The following is a 6,013-nucleotide window of genomic DNA, read 5'->3' as shown; positions in this document are numbered from 1 at the left end:
ACTACCCCCTCTATATTAAATTGTAAAAATAACAACACTGTACACATGTAGCAAGGGTAGCATGCTTATAGAGGCCAAAACAATATTGATATTACATACATATTTAATAAAAAAAAACCTTTGTGAAACGTTAGCTTATTTATATATATATATATATCAACACCTTAGAAACACCGTATACATAAATATAATACATTATATACACAGGCATAAAAAACCTATAACAACTGATAAAGTGGAAATGTAAATCAAATTAAAAATATAATCAAAAAATTATTTCCATTAAAAGCATTTTCCATTTTGAGGCTACATAGGCAAGGCTCTTACCCTTAAAAAGTGCATGGCTTAACAAGATTGCCCCGCTTTTTGATACATTAAAAACAATCTCATTTGCCGACTGATACGCAGCCCTACACCAGTATAGCTTTTATTTTATAAAGAAAAAACGTCACCATTTACATAAAATGGGAATCCTGGATTTCCGTTTCCGCAGCCAAAAAAATTATATAAAAAAAAGATAGGCCTACTGGTTTAAATGACCATAGTTCTCTGTGCCGTTCCATAGACTTCTGGCTATTTCAATTTGGCGCGCCATACCTGGCGGCCGAAATGATCATGCCATATTTTGTCCTTTTTGGAGATAAAGCTGTCCTTAACAATTTATCATCTGATGGCACATTCAAAGCATTAACATCATCTACAGTCAACAGATGTAAAGCCCTAAATGACCTATCCAAAGTGGATGAAAATTAGCAGTACACAAAGTTATGTGTCTATGGCGTTATAGAGAATAGTAGGGAGAATAGTTCAGTCAGTCACACAGAGCGGACGTGTTGTTTGGGAGCTCCCTAAATACTTCAATGAGCCAAGTCTCCTTGGCTGTAAGATGCCAGTGATAGGCAAACATCCTAGGCCTACACCTGTGGATTATCTTGCCTGAACATGACCACACTAGTGATTATTTTATTTTCTACTATCATACTACATTGAACTATGCAAGAATGTTGAAGAGACATTGTATTTGCGAGTCTACTGTTATTCCAGTCTTCCCCAAATCACCGACGGAGGATCGATTTGCGAAAATAAGTGAACAGTCAGTGAGTAAATATCGTTAACATTTTTATTAATCTACCTTTATTCTCTCATCAAAGACTCTTTTGGAAATAAGTACCTGTATTAACATCTATACTAATTGTCAATTTCAAGTCCACACGCCTCATACCGGACACGTAAACAACACCTGGCTTTACATTCCGCTACTTGTACTACATTTCCTGTCAATGTAAATTACAGTAATTGGGCACCATTTATTGGAACTGAAACAAGGAACAGCGAAAGGTAAAACAGGATGGCAGTCTGTCAATTGATTGCAGAGACATGTCAGAAGAGCATCTATATGAAATGCTTCAGCAATCAACCATCAAAGAATTAAAATAAATTGCAAAAGGAATCAACTTGTAAATTGGACATAATATGTTCAATTCGAAATGCTCTAGACAAAAATTCTAGCAATTTCAACAAGATTATGAATAGAATGTGGGGTTGTAGCCCGGACATAATGTGTTCAATTCGAAATGCTCTAGACAAAAATTCTAGCAATTTCAACAAGATTATGAATAGAATGTGGGGTTGTAGTCCATGGGCCAGGTCCAGTTTTTTTGCGAAATTGGTGGCAAATGCTACCATACATTTTTGGAAAGTATTTCGCTAAGTAAATCCAACAGTTATTGAAGCCATTAAAGGTCAGAAAAAAATTCATTTTTTATTAAAGTTCAAATATTAACTTATAATTTTCATCGTTTGTAATTGGGTTTATTGGGTCTATACAGTATGTTCATGAAAACATCAGTTTGCATAGCATCTATTGTATTTAAATATATACTGTAAATAGTTCTGGATTTTATTGTTTATATATATAAATATGTTGTGTATGGATAAGAATAAAGTTTGAATCTTGAATGTACTGAACGCGCCGAGCCTGCATAAACAATATTTCTACTGTTATACCATGGATGAAAGGTTCGAAATCTTTGAAACGACCATTTTTAAATCTCTGCAGACCAAAATGGTAAAAGGAAAATACATTCGAATATTCCATCTTTAGAAGTCAAAAGGTCACTGACCTTTAATCAAAAATGCAGTTTCTTCGAAATTTTAAACAAAAAAATTTATGAGGATATTTTGTCTGTTAATTAAATAAACATGTGTAATAATATTAAGAATATTAGTAATTTGTAATTATTAAAAATTATGGGGCAAGGGGTAACATTTTTGCTAATAACTTTGAATTGAATATAGATGCCTGAGAGAAAAGACAATTTGTATTGTAGAAGCCTCATTCCGATCATCTCGTCAATGCCGTTAAGAAAAAGAAGACTTGCGATGATCAAAGTTTTCTAGATCTAGAAAACTCAGATATATCTGAGATCTGAGTTATCTAGACACCCGAACTAAACCCTTAAAAAGTGCAAGGCAACCTTACAATGGAACTGAGAATGCCAACGAAAGGATTCCATGTGACATCGTGTGGCAGGTGGTACCACAAAAATATCTGTACCTCTCCTATCACATCAACGACATAATTATCACATAGCACACATCATAAATCATTTAACAACAATGCCCTTTTGGGTTTTCTATACTCTACAGTGACAATGTCTAATCTATTAATTCATCATACAAGTACAATTTACGTATCGACAATAAATTTCAGCATCTTGATGTACCTCCTTTTATATTGTTTTTTTTTTACGTCGGTCAATAGAAATGGTGTACATGTGAGATGTTTTCCAATACATGTGATAAGTTAGCGAAGACTTTGCTGGAGCTACTTGTCACAAAGGAAAATTGTGACAGGCACCTAACGATATACGGGTTTGCTAAAGGGATCTCGTTTCGCGAATCTGGATAATAACAATTCCGAAACAGGATTTTTTATTGGGAACTCCATCATAACAAGCTGAGACTCGAGCTCAAAAAAGGTGCTCGACGTCGTTTGTCTAGGCCACAAAGGCGCCCATCAGATTAACTTCAGTCGTTAGTCGAACACCATTTTCCAGGATACAACCAAAACAACACACCAGCTGGACAAAAACAGAACCAACTGCATTGTTTGTTCGAGAAGAGGAGTAAAGCATCACCAAACCAAATTTGTGTGTGAGCAATGCAACTTACCAATGTGTAATGTGCCCTGCTTCAAGGGCACATTGCTAAACTGTAAGTACACTAAAAGTAACTGTGTTATATGATGTTGCCTATAATTATGATCACTTTTCTGTAAGGAACATCACATAACCAAACTACAAAGCAAATGATTTACTCAATTTGAAAGGCTGTATCTCTTCTACTCAACCTACATTCAATTCAAACATTTTGTTAAAAAGTGCAAGTCTAAACCTTACAATTAGCATATGTCATCGACATTCAGAAGTGCAATTCTGATGTGGTAAACGGGTGCTAATGTTTAATAATGCCCTAAATGTCATTTCTCAAATTCAGTTCCATTATTTAATATTTTAAATTTCTCTGCATCTTAAATAGCATACGCCATAGCGTTCAGAAGTTAAGATTCTGCCTATATGATCACTTATCTGTAGGGAACATCACATAACTACACAGCAAATGATTTATTTAATGCACTAGAATTTGAAGGCTGTATTTGTAGACCCTGGGTCTACAAATTTTCATTGATGTCATCATATTCAGTTTAATTTACTGCATTTACAGTATGGTTGAGATTCTGCCTATTTGACCATCTAACTTTAGGGGACATTACAGGTACTGTAATTTTATTTTGTTGAGAATCGTTATAATCACTGGAAATGATTTATTCAATGAACTACAATTCACTGGAGTAAAATCAAAAGACAGAGATAGATTGCTAGTAAGATAGGATATTTTGGTTAAGATTCATCCTATTTGACCACGTAGCTTTAAGGGACACGACAACAAATTGCATTAGACAAGTATTACTGATGTCAGAAAATATTGTAAAAGACATCATCGCTCAATGGCTGTGCATAATATATTATTAAACAAGTTATGATAATTATTATTTCTTGATGTGGCAGAAAAATTGCAAGCGTTTTTGGAAGAACGTAACTGGACGGCGAAAATACTGAAAGAAAGAAATGTGACGTTGCTGAGATAATGTTTGAAGTAGAGAGAGAGATCTAGTCAAAAAAAAGAAAGGCTTTACGCTGGATTAATACTGGAGGTGTAAATTCATTGTAAGTGGATTCTCAGTGTACAGTGCAGGGACATGGAGAAAACCGATAGAAAACAAAATCTAGATGCCTAGATCAGGGAGGTATAAAATAATATATCTGTTGTACAAAAGCTGAGGGTAATTATTTTGTAACTTCAGAGTTAAAACCACAATTACAAAGCATACTTCTGCCTTTTAAAGGAAGCTTCAGAATTTGACTACAACAGCAATGTAGATTATCTTATAATTTCGTCGTGCTCTGCTGTACATAACAGCGACACGATGAAAGTAGCAGACATATTACATTAAAATATTAAAATGGAATGGCTTCACGTATATTAGAATGAAGCAAACAAAAGACAATCAAACAATAATGAAGTATGTCAAAAGATGCAAACGCGTTATTGTATTTAAAAATTTATTCTTTGACGATTACATTGAAGACATTTGTTATCTGCAACGAAAATTTAGGAATGGTGGTGTTCTCAATTTAAGATTTATCATTATTTAAAAAAGATGGTAAAGAGTTAATGCAATAATGAAGAAAGCAAAGTTTTATATGTTTTGAAGTCATCGAGTTTGGTTAACAACAAATATAGTTAAGTTTTTTTATTTTTCAGTTGCTTCGTAAAAGACCAACTTTGGCTTATCTCTTCAAAATGTCGATGCCCGAAACGCTAAATTTCAGGCGAATTACCCCCTTGCTGCAACCGGAGTTTGACGAAGCTGGCTGAAACTTGAGAATGCAGCAAGAAGAGGCATACAAAAGGTTTACTGTGTACCTAAGAGAAATTGCAGGTTAGGTTACTCCCTAGATTCGACCTGATACAAAAAGAAAGAACGACTATGCTGTTGCCTCCACTGCCAGCTTCGGAGAAAAAACAACCGTACGATTTTCTAATAGTAGGCGGAAAATTTCTTGATGTGGCAGAAAAATTGCAAGCATTTTTGGAAGAACGTAACTGGACAGCAAAAATACTGAAAGAAAGCACAATGAAATGTGGCGACGTCGCTGAGATAATGTTATCTTAATCGATCTGGTCGATAGTTAAAGAAGAAGAGACTGTATACACAATAGGGCATTTGATACAACAACTTGATTACGAACACCCATGTCGGAGCATTTAATTATTTACTTATTTGTATTTGAATTACCATCATGGAAAGGTGTAATCAGTGCAATGCTCATGCAAACGTCAAAGTTATTAAATTTTATTGCGGACATCACACGGCCCAATGAAACGATCCGCATTTTCAAAAGAACAAGATGGCGAAATTCAAAGGGCGTATGTGTGCTTCATAACTTAAAATGCTATTTCGCAGTGTATGTACCACGCAAAGGTCAACATGAGATGGTACTGTTAACAATTGATAGGTGCAGAGAATGGAAGTCGAATAATGCCGGTCTGGTACTATAATATATTGAAAAGCGATCCCATTCTTCAGTTTAACCTGCCTGCTTCCGTCTTGTACAGTAAAATCATAGCAATGTTTTGTACCTACAAACTATCATAATTGCAAACTGAGCATTCTTCATCAGGTTTTATTATATGATTATATTTTTTTGTTTTAGGTGATCAATGCCTTCCTTGGGTTGATATCATTTGAAACTAAATTGGGTGACGACAACCATGTTTTTGCTTTACCAACCCATATAGCTTCAACATGGAATAAGACTAATTATTCTTGTCCAAGTTCTCTTGGTTATTTGTATCGATCCATGTACCACTGGATATTGCTTGTCGCACACATACCATCAATGTCAGTAGTCTGTCTGGATTCCCTAAACCAGAACAACGACATGCA

Source organism: Antedon bifida, chromosome 3, assembly GCF_963402885.1.
Source record: "Antedon bifida chromosome 3, ecAntBifi1.1, whole genome shotgun sequence".
NCBI classification, from domain to species: domain Eukaryota; kingdom Metazoa; phylum Echinodermata; class Crinoidea; order Comatulida; family Antedonidae; genus Antedon; species Antedon bifida.
The sequence above is the reverse complement of the archived record's forward strand: the minus strand, read 5'-3'. Positions refer to the sequence as shown.